Source organism: Apodemus sylvaticus, chromosome 3 (assembly GCF_947179515.1).
Source record: "Apodemus sylvaticus chromosome 3, mApoSyl1.1, whole genome shotgun sequence".
Classification (NCBI taxonomy): domain Eukaryota; kingdom Metazoa; phylum Chordata; class Mammalia; order Rodentia; family Muridae; genus Apodemus; species Apodemus sylvaticus.
In genome coordinates this window covers 146,630,569-146,645,767 of record NC_067474.1, presented here as the reverse complement: position 1 = coordinate 146,645,767, position 15,199 = coordinate 146,630,569, and positions in this window count along the sequence as shown.

Sequence of the window (15,199 nt, the reverse complement as noted above, 5' to 3'; positions counted from 1 at the left end):
CTGAAGTGCCTAGCCTCTAGGCAAGAGGCTCTGCTCAGGATCATCCCCAGCTGCATTTCCAGTTGAAGGACAGTGTAGGATACTCTGGGATACGTGAGCTCCCCCCTCCACCCCCTGCTTTTTTTTTTTTTTAAAGAAAGAGAGAAAAAAGGAAAGAGAAAAGAAAAGGCAATGAACTCAGCCTCCAGGGTGTCAGGAGCCATGGAATGCGCTCAAGGAAGGCAGTGTCAGGATTCAGCTCGTGTCTTCAAAAACTCACCCTGGTGGCTGTGTGTAAGATGGATTATGGATTGAGGAGGGAAGGCAGGCGACCGAGGAGAGGAGGGGGAACTGAGGAGCCACTGGGGGAGACAAAGACACAGCACCTGAGGCTGAGCCTGAATGCCCCCTGCCTGTGAGGCTCTGAACCCCTTCCCAATCTGCCCCTCCACCCGCCAGGCCTCTTGTCTTGAGCAGCGGTGGGAAGGACCGGGCTGGCAAAACTGACACTCACTAATCATGGCCCTCACCCCAGAGCTGCACTGACTGTCTGGTCTCCATGGAGACACGGCAACCTCCGGCCACTTGTTAATGGCAACTCAACAAGGCTGCTGCAAAGAGACCGGGCCTGACCAATGTGCCCAGCTCTGTACCATTCATTCCAGTTTGGGCTTCTGCAGAAGCACCCCCACACACACACAGGGGTGCCAGAGTTGGGGCACAGTAAGGAGGACTGGTTGGCTGCACCCCTCTGCAGCCCCGCCTCCTTTGGCACTGCCAAGCAGCGAGGGCAGAGGCAGTCTTTGCCCTGGCTGACTCCTCCGCAGGGCTGCTGGGAAGCTGAGCTCATGCAGGTCACCCAGGCAAGGCCAAAGGGCTGGCGGGGGATGGTGAGGAGTCCGGAGGGGACCTGCCTGCATCCCACACACAGCAGAACGGAGGTGCGGTGGGGAGGGCGGGAGGGGGAGCTTCTCCTGTACCAACAACCCTCTGCTCTGCTAGCCCGAGGCAGGGGCCCAATTGGGAACCATCTGTCCAGAACCTCTTCCCAGAGCACTGTCGCTCCATCGGAAATGCCACCATTAGCAATTCGTTCCATCAGGAGGCAGCATGGCTTAGCACACAAAACACTGGCTTTGCAGTCAGGCCAGCCTGGGTATAAAAACTTGGCTCTGTCCTTACCACTGAGCATTGATTTCTCCATCTGTAGGATGGGGACGATAATTGCGCATGCGCATATGTGTATTCCGCAAGAGGAAGTGCTACGCAGACCTATCTTAATACCTGGGCTTTCCATTCCAGAAGCCATTTCTTTTTGCTTCTTCTCTTCTTCCCTTCCTTCCTTCCTTTTAAAAAATAAAAATTAAAAAATGAAAAACAAAACACTAAAAAACGTTTATGGGCAAGGTACTGGCAGTCCACGCCTTTAATCCCAGCAATCTGGAGGCAGAAGCAAGTGGATCTCTGCGAGTTTGAGGACAGCCTGGTCTACAGAAAATAGCCAGGGCTACCCAGAGAAACCCGTCTGGGGGCAGGAGCGTGGGGGGGGGGGCGGATGAAAACAAATGGACAAACCAAAGCTGTTTCTGAGTCAGGGTGTGCTACCCAAGCTGATCTAGAGCTAGCTTTGTAGCTAAGCATGACCTTGAACTCTTTGCCTTCACTTCCGAGGTGGAGGGGGGCTGGGGTTGCAGGCTTGTGCTACTGCGTCAGGCAACTCCAGGACTTTCTTTGCCACCGCAGACCATCTGGGTCCTCTTCCGTGCTTCCCAGGATGATCCCACAGATGTTCCTCCCTCCTGTAACTGTCCCACATTCGTGGTCCCCATAGACAGGGCTGGGCAGAGTTGAGCATCAGGACAAAACGGATGAAATAAACAGGGGGGCGGGGAGGTTCTCTCTGCCTTTCCCCCCCTCCTCCTCTTCTTCCTCCTCTTCTTCCTCCTCCTTCTTCCTCTTTCCTGTTAAATTCTCTGTGGAGATGGAGGCCTCTTTCCCCCTCCCTTCCCACTGTTGTCCATCTGTCTATTCATCCTTCCCACAAACAAGAGCTGAGCCCCTCCTTTATCCCTAGGTCTACAGAGATGCAGATACCACCTCAGCCTGCAGATAATCCAGGAGCCAGGCTCCCAGATATCAGGCACCCCACAGTTGGCTGGGGGCCTAGATACAGCCACCTCCCTACACCGTGTTTTTCCTTGCTCATTCCCTAGGTAATGCTGCAAGCTGAAAGGATCCTGGGAACTCATCTATGGCAGCTATGGGGATGAAAACAACAACGGGAGGCCTGGGGCAGCCCAGGCGCCCACAGCAGCTCTGCTTTGAAGCTGACAATGTGGGGCTGCTTAGGAGGTGGCTTTTTGGCTCTCTGGATCCTGCTGACAGCTGTGTTCTCGGTAGCAGCTGGAATGTTGGTAGGAGCCTGTCTGGCCTTTGCACCCTGACTCCCCAGGGCAGAACCAGGTGGCCCTGGTAGGGACCCAGGGTGAAGAGGTGGAGAATGCGGATAGCTCTGAGTGCGTGGTGAGGGCGTGGGCTCGTTCACTGGGAGAAAATAAGGGAGCCAGTGCTGAGTCTGACGATGAGGACGCTGTTCACTGGCTGGCTAAGCCTGCCTTTTCCCTTCCTTCCTTCCTCCCTTCCTTTCTTTCTTTCAATTTTTTTTGTTTTGATTTTTGTTTTTTGTTTTTCAAGACAGGGTTTTTCTGTGTAGCCCTGGCTGTCTTGGAACTCACTCTGTAGACCAGGCTGGCCTCGAACTTAGAAATCCACCTGCCTCTGCCTCCCAGAGTGCTGGGATTACAGGCATGCGCCATCACTGCCAGGCATCTGTTTTCTTCTTAATGAAATGCCATTACCAATGCAAAATGAAAAAGATTTGTCAATGGAGGCAGCTGTACAAAGGTGAGAACTATTTATTTGGGGGCTGAAAGAGCTGGAGTCCACAGAGCTAGCCTATGTGTCCCTCCTGTTGCCTTTGTTGAATTGCAGACAAAGACTTGTCCAGTCCAGACTGTTCATTTGCTAAAGGAGGAAACGAGACCAGAGATGGGGAACAAGTTGTTCAAGGTCACACAGCCATTGTGGGTCCGATGTGGGCCCGGAGCCCAAGCTGTACACAAGGCCCCCTGCCCAGCTGCACCGCTTGCTCATTCAGCCCCTCAGCGAGTGGGCGCAGAATGGGCCCAGCTTCCTTCCTGCCGCCCTGCCCGCCGTCTGCCACGTTGGCAGCCGCCTGAAGCCTTCTCGCCCCTGCTGCCGCCGCCGCCGCCGCCGCTGCTGATGCGGCATCGGCGGCAGAGACCAACCAGCCGAGAGTTTGCCCAGAGCAGCCAGGGCTGCCTGAGCCTGAGCTGGGGCCGGGCTGGCTGATTCTGCCAGATGGGAGGGGGAGAGGCTGCCAGTGGAGGGAGGGAACAAGAGCTGAGCTCTTCTTTACCCTCACCAGCCGAGGGGGGGAGGCAGAAGGCTGCAGTTGGGGGCTAGGAGGCTGCAGTGTGTGACCGACCAACCGACCGCGAGGTGCAGACATCTGGGTCGGTCCCCCCAGGAGCATGTACTCGTGTGCACAGGCACGCACACGTGCGCATACACACACATACACACACAGAGAGAGACACACACAAGACCCTGAAGAAGTGTATTGGTGATGAATCAATTTCCTTCAAGTGTGCAAATCCTCCTCCGCCCACTTCTTGTCCTCCCCTTCCTCCTCCTCCTCTTCCTTCTCTTCCTTCTTCTCTTTTTTCTCCTCCTCTTCCTCCTTCTTCCCCTTCTTCCTCCTCCCCTTCTCCTTCTCCCTTTACTTCTTTTGTTTTTTCCAAGACAAGGTTTCTCTGTGTACTCAGAGATCTGCCTGCCTCTGCCTCCTGGGTGCTGGGATTAAAGGCGTGTGCCACCACTACCCAGCTCAAGTGTGCAAGTTTCTGATGTGTGTGCAAGTGTGCAGCTAGGAGAGCTACTGTGTGTTTGACTAAGCACGAGAGAAAGTTGTGCCTGTCCTCAGTTTGAATCCTGGCAACGTACACAGAAACACCGTGTCTAACAGTGTGTACCGTATCAGTGACAAGGAATCCAGGTATATCCAAAGAGGTCAGTGCATATGCCTGATGATGTGTGTGCCTTGTCAGGGTGTGTCAGCCGTGCCTATGAACTTGTTACGGTCAACGGGGGAATAATGAAATAATTGTGAACAAGGCATAGCAGGGTTGTCTGCTTTAAGAGATGCTGTGTGAGGCTGTGGTTTGGTAATCTGTGTCTGGGGAAATACTGGGTAGCTGTGTGGGCTGGACCAAATGTCCAGGGGTAGGTATGCAGCATCACTGTGGCTATTGATGGCGGCACAGGAGAACAGCAAGTGTCTGTACATACTTGGCCATGCTGTATGAGACCTTAGGGGACAGGGCACAGTAATGGCAGTGGTGGGGATGACTGGTGGCACTGCGCGGGGCGATACTGCGTGGGGCTTGCACTTGTTTCTCTGGATGGCAGGGCCTGTGTGTGCCTGTATGTGTGAGTCTGTACGTGCGTGCTGTGTGATGGAAACCACGTGGGTCTGTGGTGAGCTAAGCTTAGATGAGGGGCGGGGGTGGGGTGGGGTGGGGGGAGTCTATGCTCGGGTTTGTAGTCGTGTGTGTGCCCGAGGTCAGATGAGCTCCTGCCTTCTGTGTGCACAGGTGGTCGCTGTGTCCCACCGTGTCTTTGTGTGGTTCAGTTTGCCTGAATGTGCACAAGAGGAGGACAGGATGGGAGGACTCGAGTGTGTGTCTGTGTGGGCCCCTTTAACGTGGCAAGTCTAAGAAATGTCGGCCTTCTTGGCAGCAAATCTGGGCTTGGTTCCACTGGGGGTGTCTGCAGAGAGGGGCTTAGAAGGGACGTGCTTGAGCGAGAGAGACAGGAAGGGAGGGGGGGCAGCCCAGCTTGGGGTTTCCAGGAGGGAAAGCCAGACATTGGAACTTGTCAACGCTACCTCCTTCCCAGCCCCCACCTCCTTGCTGCTGCCTCCCCTCCTGGCGCCTGAAGGCTGTTGGCAGAGGGACAGACAGACAGACAGTGCACACATAGACTGGCTCCATGGCACAGAGCCCAAACCCGAGCCCCTAAATACACAAGCCTGGATACAGAGGTCCAGAGAGGGCAGAGGAAGTGGCTAAATCTTGGACGAGTATACGTGTTTATGTGTGGTGGGGAACAGGGGTTGCTGTTGGCCTCTGGTGCTTTAACCTAAACCAGCAGGCCTTGGGGGTGGGGGCTGCTAGGGGAAGCCTCTGGGGAGGGGGCTTTTATGGCTCAAGCCAGGCTCTCAGCCCTGCTCCCTGCTTATACAACTGCCGCAGTGTCTGAGAACACCATCGCCTCAGGAATCACTCTCTAGTGCTGTCTGTTTTACTGAGGCAGCAGAGGCCTAAGGGGATCAGCAGCTGATCCCAGGGTCATAGGAGAGGACCAGGACTGGAACCCAGGGCGCCTCCTTGCAAGGGGCTGTGAGCATGGTCCACGTGCCAGATAGCCTTCAGGTTATAACAAAGGCGTTGTTGTTTCTGTTGTCCCAAGTGATGTATCCATCTGCTGATCATACAAAGGCTGTAATACCTTCTAACGGAGAGCCTGGTTCTGTACCAAAGGCTTCTGAGAGGGAGGGTGGGATGGGGAAGATGGAGGAATTCAAGAAGAGAGGAAGGAGGGTGGAATAGAGAAGGAGCAGGAGATTGACCTGAGCAGCCAGCAAGCAGGGCCCTCCCACGCCACCATGAGCCACCAGATCACACTGTTTTGAGAGCATCCTGTTTTTCAGGTGTGTGTGTGTGTGTGTGTGTGTGTGTGTGTGTGTTCTCCCTGAGCCCAATCCCTAAATCCTAAGGGCAGAAAGGTTAGCATCTTAGCATTCCAGGTATACACCCATGCTGTCCGTGAGCTGACTGCTCTTGCCATGAGAAAGGGGAGGGGCTGCGGTGGGCAGTGCAGGTGTGAACTTGGGTGTGTGCTGATCAGGGTGCGTGGCTTCCTGGAACCTGGTTGTGAGTAGGTATCTGTGAGATTGTGAGCTTATAAGGAGTCTGTGTGCCTGTGTGAGCACGTGACTCTCAGGACTTCATAGGAGGGAGGAAGACTTCGGGAGCGTCTGGGACAGGATGGCTGCATGCGAACCTGCCCTGCGTGCTGTGTCGACAGACAATTTCGAAAGCCATTTACAAAAGGGTGGGCGTGGCTGAGTCCGCATGGTTCCTGAACTGCTCCAGTGCACATGAAGTGTGCAGTTATGTATGTTAAGGGTGGTGTACATGAGTCTGAGGTACGCAAGTGTTGTCTATGTGAGTCATTACATTTCTTTTTCAAGTATGTTATTTATTACCGAGTGTTTTGGGTGTGGCTGTGTCACTGCATACCATGTGGAAGTCAGAGGATAACTCTGAGAGTTGGTTGCTTCCTTCCGAGAGGGATACCATGATTCATCTCAGGTACGCAGGCTTTCTCAGAAGTGCTTTCCCCCACTAGCCGTCTCACCAGCCCCCTAGAATTCCTCACTATGGGTTATGGATGTAGATCACACAGGTTTGTGGGGGTATTGACTATCAGGGAGTTGCTCACACGGGGCTCTATATTTGGGAAGTTTGTCACATGTGGATTCACTGTCGTGCCTTGGGCAAGCTCAGTAAGCACTCAGTAATCACTGAGCTATATCCCAGTAATATTTTTTTTTTTTTTAAATGTAGGCTGGGTCTGGACCGCATCTTTAGTCCTAGCATTGTGAGAAGCAGAGGCAGGAGAATCTCTGTGAGTTGAAGGCCAGCCTGGTCTACATAGCAAGTTCCAGGACAGCCAGGGTCACATAGAGAGACCAACAAAGAAACAAAAGGTTAATTACATTCTTTTAGCATATGTGCTCTCAGACATCAGGAACAGGGGGGTTCAGAGGTCAGATGTTGGGAGTCAGTGCTCTCTCTTCACTCTGTGGATTCTGGGGTCCCACAGACTGGGCGGTAAATTCCTTTACCTGCTGAGTCACTTCACTAGCTCCTTGGCACTTGGCACTCTTTAACTTTTTATTTCGAGACGAGGCGGTCTCACTAAATTGCCTAGGCTAGGCTAGTGGGGAACACATTCTGAAGCCGAGGCAGGGCTTCAACTTGCAGTCCTCCTGCCTCAGTTTCCCCAGGAGCTGGGATAACAGGTTTGCAGTGCCAGGTCAGATATATGTACGGCTCTTTTTTTTTTTTTTTCTTCCTTCCAGATAGGGTTTCTCTGTGTAGCCCTGGTAGACCAGGCTGGTCTCAAACGCAGATCCGCCTGCCTCTGCCTCCCAAGTGCTGGGATTAAAGGCGTGTGCCACCACTGCCTGGCTGTGTATGGCTTTTTTAAAATTTTAATTTATCTTATATATTTATTTTCTAATGTCAGCCTTCTACTATTACCAACTCCAATTATGAGGACAACAATTTTAATGGTTCACTCAATCTCTGGAATGAGTAAGATAAACAGCATCCAATTCGGAGTAGGCACCGAGTGTGTGCTTCTCGAGTGGACGATGACTGAGCATGTGCTCAGCTAGGTGTGAGAAATATTTACACACTGCTCGTTCTGGGTGTGTGAGTGGCCTTTTTTCACTGTGTGTGTCCAGATATGTGAGGTTTCTGTCACGTGTGATGTGTGAGAACCAAATCAGTGTGCTGAGGGGCCTGTGTGTGTCTTGGTGTGGAACTCTATACCTGAAGCAAGGCCATGACGTGGCATCTTCAGTGTTGGGGCCACGGCTGTGAGTGCACAGCTCTGTGTGTGAGGGGGGTGTGGTGGGGGTGGGGGTTGGAGGGAGGCACTGTCTGCTTCTCCCAGCCTTCAGCACTCACTCAGCTTCACCCCAGGTCGCCTGCTGCGAAATGTCAGTGGCAGAGAAGCTAAAAATATCCTCTCTCCTCCTTCTGCTCACGGCTGGGGCTGATGGGACTGTGGGGCCCCAGCCGGCCCCTTGGGCCCTGGGGGAGGAGGAGCTTCTGCATGAGGGCTCGGGGCAGGGAAGGAAAGGAGGCCCTTTGCAATGTGCTCATCCTTCCTGCTTCTAGCTTTTCTAGGCTCCAAAGCCAGACCCCAGTTTACCTCTTTCAGGAAGCCCTCCGAGCCGCGCCCTGCCCCAAAGCGATGACTTGCTCCTACGTGTCTCTATAAGTATGTGTCTGAAGTATCCAAAGCTATCCTTGAAGGAGATAGGGTTCCACCATACTCCAGGTTTCTGGGACAGGATCTTTGTCAGTCCAGGGATTTCAGAGGTTGGGGGTGGGGGGTGTCCTATCCTCATCCAGATAGGAGATCCCCAAGGGAACTGATGGTACTGTCTGTTCCCTGGGGCTGAGGATTAGGGATGCAGCTGGCAACATATGAGTTCATTCAGCCCTGTGTGTGTGTGTGTGTGTGTATTCCTGGGACTAGGACCTTCCGACTACAAGGCAGATGTGCCACTATGAAAAACTATGGCAGGGAGGAGCCTCAACTCTGTCTTCACCACACCCTGGGCTGCCACATGTTTGTGCCTTGAGTACATGTGTAGGTTCAGGTGGGACATGTCAGGGCCCGTGGTCCTTTGGGGACCATGTCTTTTCATCCGTTGGGCTCCTGGGTGTGTCTTCCTGTGTTGGTGGTTTCAGCCATATCTGCCTTGGGCCCTGTGGGCACTCAGTAGAAGGACTGAGTGTGTCCTTGTGTGCTCCTGCACACACACACACACACACACACACACACACACACGGCTATGTATGTGGGCCTTTGTCTTTTGTCACACAGCCCTGTAAACACTGCAAGAGCTGGGTGTGTGTGGGAGCTGCTGGTGATAACCACTGGATGCCTTCGATTTGTGTGTCCCTGCCTCTGAGTGTGTCTGCTGGATGCTCAGTGCATGTTTAGTGTCAATCTATCTGCAGGTATAGATATCTGTATCCATGTCTCAAACATGATGATTCCTGTAGTTAGTGTTTGTGTGTGTTTATGTCCACAGGCATCTCTGTGATGGGTTGGATTCCTATGTCACTTTTTTGCATTTGTTTTGTGACAGGGTCTCCTGTAGCCCAGGCTAGCCTTGAGTCCTCCATAAAGCAAAGGCTAACCATGGACCCCCCATCTTACAGCATCCACCTCCTAGATGCCAGGATTTGCAAGCGTGCACCACCTCTTGGCATGTACCGATATTATCGCTTTGATTTGTGACCAGGTATCCCTGTGTATGTGGTGGCTGTTCTCTGTGGCACTGGCACGTGGTATCCATGCCACAGATTCCTTCTGTTTTTCTTTTCTCTCTCTTTTTAAAAAATATTTATTTATTATATGTAAGTACACTCTAGCTGTCTTCAGACACACCAGAAGAAGGCATTTGATCTTGTTACCTATGGTTGTGAGCCACCATGTGGTTGCTGGGATTTGAACTCAGGACCTTCGAAAGAGCAGTCAGTGCTCTTAACCGCTGAGCCATCTCTCTGGCCCCCTCTTTTCTTCTTTTCTTTCTTTCTTCTTCTTTTTTTTTTTTTCCGTTTTTTGAGACAGGGTTTCTCTGTATAGCCTGGGCTGTCCTGGAACTCACTCTGTAGACCAGGCTGGCCTTGAACTCAGAAATCCACCTGCCTCTGCCTCCCAAGTGCTGGGATTACAGGTGTGCGCAACCACCGCCTGGCTCAGCCCCCTTTTTTTCTAAAGCTATATATTTTGCAACGTGTGTGTGTGTTGCCTGCTTGTACGCATACGCACCAGGTGCATGCATATCTGTACCACGTGCATTTCTATCTCTGCTATCATATGTAGATATGCCCACCAAGGCCAGAAGGGGGCATCAACTCTCCTGCAACTGAAATTCCAGGCAGTTGTGAGCTGCTGCGCAGGTGCTGAGAACCACACCTCTTGTGTCCATTGGGAGAGCACCAAGAGCTCTTCACTGCTGAGCCATGCCCCGAGCCTGCGTTTTTGCTTTTCTTAGTCGCTTCCTAGTCTGTGTTGAAGGCTTTAGGGTTGTGTTTGAACATATACCTTTGCCCTTCCAAAAGCCTCCAGTCCCACAGGTCGGCTTTCTTCTGCTCTTTCTCTGTGGACTTGAGGATGGGAGAGATGTAAACAGGGCAGGCGGACATGGAACCCACGACAGGCAGGGCTGGGGCCAGGCAGCCACGAGGGCCCTGTCTCAGCTTTGCTCCAAGCAAGCACTAAGCCAGAGCCTCGGTTACATGTAAACACCAGCTGTGTCAAGACAGCACAGCTTCTTCTAGGTCAACAGACAGCTGTGGGGTTGCTAGGCAACAGCCTGTCTCCCCCCCCCCCCATCAGGCTCCCCTCTCGCTACCTCTACCTGCAAACCCTCTGCTGTCACCCCAGCTCTACAGGGCCTTCTTTCACCCTCAAAGCAGTTAAGACAGTTTGGGTAGAGAGTCAGGGCGGCTTTGGGACTGAAATCCAGCAGGAGGTGTGAATCTTTCTAGTGTGCTCACTCCCCAGCACCCAGCATTCTTCAGTTCCCACCTCACTTTATTAGGGCTGGACTGGAGGGCCGAGGAGCAAGCAGGTCGTGAAAGATGGAAGACTTATCTAGCTGTGCTGGTAACGAAGTACCCCAACCCCAAAGTCACACAGAGGCTCGGAGAGGAGCTGGAAAGCAGGGGAAGGGTGCCTCTGTGTTGGCTTCTGACGAGATCGCATGGAAAGACAAGACTGCAGGGCCTGGTTCTTTCTTTTGCCCTGACCCACCTAAGGGTGGTCGCCTTCTTGCCAAGGCTGACCTGTGCTTCTTGTTGCAAAGCCCGCTTGGCGCCCGTGCCCGCCCAGGCAGGTAGCCCCCGCAGGACCAGGCTGTCATCACTGGGCCTGGGCTGGATCTCAAGAGGCAAAAGATGAAGCGATAGCATCCTAGGACCAAGATCTCAGGATCTGAGTGGAGCGCGTGGGCCGAGGGCGCAGGGACTGAGTGACGATGGAAGCTGGAGGAAGGAGTGGGAGGAGAGAGAGTGGCCAGTGGGGGGCAGCTGCGGGGGCAGTGCCCGTGGCCGCCCATTAGTATGCGGCCGCGCTCGGCGCGCCATGGCAACCGCTCCCCCCACCGCGCAGCCCGCAGCCTGGGGCGCAGTGCGCACCTCTCCTCCCACAGGTGGTGGCGCGCACGGGCGGGCACGCACGCACGCACGGGCACGCACACTCGGGCCGCCTGGCGCCTGGGGGTGCGCCCCCAGGCACCAGGTGCGGTAGAGCCCCTGTCACCTACTGTCACCTATGGGCGTGTCTCCAAGTGAGCCCCGAGGGAGGAGTGTGTACCCGAGGCTGTTCTGCTTGTGTCCCTTGTGGGTCCTCGGTGTGCCTCTGCCTGACTGCCCTTGAGGGTTTATGCTTCTCTCTCCTTATTCCTGGGTGTGATTCTGGAGTGTACTGAGTGGACCTGTGTGCCTGCTATCTGCTATCTTTGTGTCTTCTGTGTCTGTGCCTGAAGGTCTGTGTGTCCCTGTGCATATTTGTGGCTTTAGGGCTTTCTCTGTGTCTGGCTGAGGATTTGTCTGAGGCTTTTCCATGAGGCATGTCTGCGTGAGCCACAGTGTCAGGCATCCGGGTGTGCTTCTGGGAGTGACTGTGCTGTGCGTTTAGTTTTGTACCTGAGTGTGTTCCCGTGAAAGTCCTCAGGAGTCACCCTTGGACTTACACTGCATTGTGTGTTCCTGTGAGCACTTGGAATGTGTATCTTGGAGTGTGCTCGTGTCCAGGGCCGCTGGCTTTCGGCCCTCCTGGGCTTCACTCCCTGCTGCCTGAGTGAGCCCACACCTGCTCTCTGAGTACTGGGCCCCTCCCCCCACCTGGCAAGGACAAGGAAGGACAGAGGCAGACATGGAGGCAGAGACAGAGACATAGAGGGGGGGGGACACAGAGCCAAGTAGGCTGGAGAGGTGGAAACCCAGAGTCACATGATCAGCCTCCTAACCCAAGACCCAGAAGAGAAACAGATGCCAAGATCCTGACATTACAGAGAGGGACACCCAGAGCCACACAGAGACCCAGAGCACCAAGTCCGGAATTACTGGAACAGAACAGAGATCAAGGATGTGGCTCCCCAGCCTCCCCCCCTCCCTCCCTCCCACTCTCCAGTTCCAGCCCCAGCTGTGCCTCCCCCACATACTCAAAGCATAGCTCTCCTGGCTCTGACTGGAACCCAGTCTCCTCATCTCCTCACAGCTCTCTCTCTCTCTCTCTCTCTCTCTCTCTCTCTCTGCTGTTCTGGGCCAGTGCCTACCTTATACACAGTCCTCCCCTATTTCCCTGCTCCCAACTGTCCACAGTTTTACAGGGTTCAGATTAAACACACCTTCACACACATACACCACATAGCCTGTCATTCAAACTCAGGCACACACTATAAGAGTCCCTCTCTTTATTACATCTGTTTGCTTTGTGACAGGGTCATAGCATTAGTTGACCTGAAGCTCAGAATAAAGACCAGGCTGAGGCTGGCTTTGAACTCAGAGACAGATCCGACTACTTCTGTACCATAACATCCTGTTAGTCACATCTGGACAGCGGACTAGAACACAGCCACAAGAGCAAGTCTCTCGTGTCCAAAGTTCTGCCAGTCAGTCCTTATAGGGTTCCAAACCCCTGCCATTCACAGGAAGGGACAACACCAAACAGATTGTCATCTTAAAGGAACATAATCCATTTGCCTCATTCGCCATTGTGTCTTGTGTCCTTAGGTGCCTGGGCCAGTGTCTGGAAGCTCAGGAGTGAAGAATTCTCAGTGTACATACAGGAAAGGGGCACAGACACACCTGGGGTGACATATGTCATATGGGGTGTGTGCACAAGTGGATGCTTAGGATAATTCTAGACTAGAGGTGGCCAATTCTGGCTGCAAACTGAAAACACTCCAGGATCTTTAGAAAAAAAAAAAAAAAGTCCATGCCCAGACTACACCAGGCAAATAAATCAAGTGCCAGCAGCATTTTTGTCATTAAAAAAAAAAAAAGTAAACAAAAAACAGGGTCTCATAAATGGCCCAGGCTGACCTTGAACTTTCATCCTGAATGCTAGTATTTTTTTTAAAGAATTATTTATTTTGTGTTTATGAGTACACTGTAGTTGTCTTCAGATACACCAGAAGAGAGCACAAGATCCCATTACAGATGGTTGTTAGCTACCATGTGGTTGATGTGAATTGAACTCAGGATCTTTGAAAGAGCAGTCAGTGCTCTTAACCATTGAGCCATCTCTCCAGCCCCTGAATGCTAGTATTACAGGCCAGCTTCTACATGAAGGAGCGCAGGAATTGCTATTTTGACACTAGCCAGGTGGCTTCTCTTCCAGGTGGTGGAAAACCACTGATCTGAACGAATGGTCTGGGGAACCAGGGGACAGGCTGGAGAGGTAGAGCGTTTTTGGGGGCCCTTTGTGATGGAGATTGAACTCAGGGCTCTGCTAATGCTGGGTAAGAACCCAGCCTCTGAGACCTCTTGCTCTGTTTACCTACACTACTGTGAACCGTGGACTCCGGAACCAGATGCTCAGCTCTGGTGTCACCACTTACTGGCTTGGCTGGTCTTTACAAATCACCTCTCTGCGCTTGAGGGTTTCTTGGGTATGTACTTCCTGCCAAGGTGTTAGAGGGCAACTTACAGGAGTTAGTTGTCCTTCCACTGTGTGGATCTGGGGATCAAGCTTAGGCTGTCAGGCTTGGTGCCAGAAGCCTTGACCTGGGCCACCTCCCTGGTCCGGGTTTCTTTTGTTTTCTCCATATATTTCTTTCTCATGACTGCATTGCCTGGGCTGCCCCTGAACCCCGTATGTAGCTAAGGATCACCTTGAACTTCTGATCCTACTGCCTCAACCTTGAGAGCTGAGATTTCAGGACATGTGCCACAACTCATTTGTGTGGTGTGCCAGCTTATGCTGTGGCCTTGTGAGTGCCAGGGAAGCACTACGCTGAGTTAAGAGTTCTACTCCCGAAACGGTTTTAGAATATTTCCTGCATCCAGGGCCTTGTGCATGCTACTAAGCAAGTTAAGTGCTCTACTGTGGAGGGACACCCCACCTGTACGTGAGCTTCCTGTATGTAAGGTGGGGTAGTTATACGGTTACTGTGAAACCTATGCGTATGTGTAATATGCTCAGGAAAGCTGACACTCACACTCACCTCACTCAAATCTTATTTTGTAGTCCTGGAGAACCAACCCAGGGCCTCAAGCTTACCAAGCACTCTCTCTCATCACTGAGCTGTATCTCGGCTTAAACCCTTTTATTATAGGATGGACTAATTTGTAGTTTTTAGAAGCTGAGTCCTCCCGCCTGTGCTGTGGGTCAGACCCTGGCTGGCCCCATCTCACGCATACTAACCTCAAAAGCACTATGCTTGTCTAGGTCTCCAGTGCCAAATGGATCGTTTGTTTGTTTGTTTTTAAAGTCTGTACAAAAAAACCAGTCTCTTGCCACTTTCTCTATGACCTTGGATAAGTCACTCCGGGGCAGGTCACTGAGAACCTGTCTTGTCTATAAATGATGGGAGGATCTTTCTTGATTTCAGATTGCCTTGAAGAATGAACACCCCAGAGAAGTGTTGGTGATGGTAGTCAGGTCTGAATCACCTAGGCGATGTCTTTACTGGTCTATTGTGACAGTGACTGAACTTGGGCCATCTTGCAGGGCATCCTACCCCGCTTTTCATGTGTTCATTTGGGCATGCATAGGTGCTCCTGCTTCTAGGGGGCAGACAACAACCTTAGGTGTCTCTCTTCAGATGCTATCGATCCTGCTTTTAGCCAGCACCTCACTGGCCTAGAACTCACCAAGTAGTCTTGACTGGCTGACCAGTCAGCACCAAAGCTATCCCTGTCTCCATCTTCCCAATGCTAGAATTACGAGCATGTACCACCAGATTTTTTTCTGTCTATATGTGATGTATGTGTGTGTGTAACATGCGTTGGTATTTTATCTGTAGGCATGTCTGTGATCTGTGTCGAGGGTGGTCAGATCTTGGAGTTAAACAGTTGCGAGCTACCATGTGGGTACTGAAAACTGAACCAGGGTTCTCTGGAAGAGCGGTGTTCTAACCTCAACCATTCTGACATCTCTCCAGCACCCAGTCTCTAATTGATTAATACCATGGTGTGTTTGTGACAGCCAAGATTACAACTTTCCCACGTGGGTTTCAGGAAGAGCTCAGGTTGTCCGGCTTGCCACCAAGCATTCCTTTACCTGGGAAGTCATCTAGCCAGCCCTGCCTCCT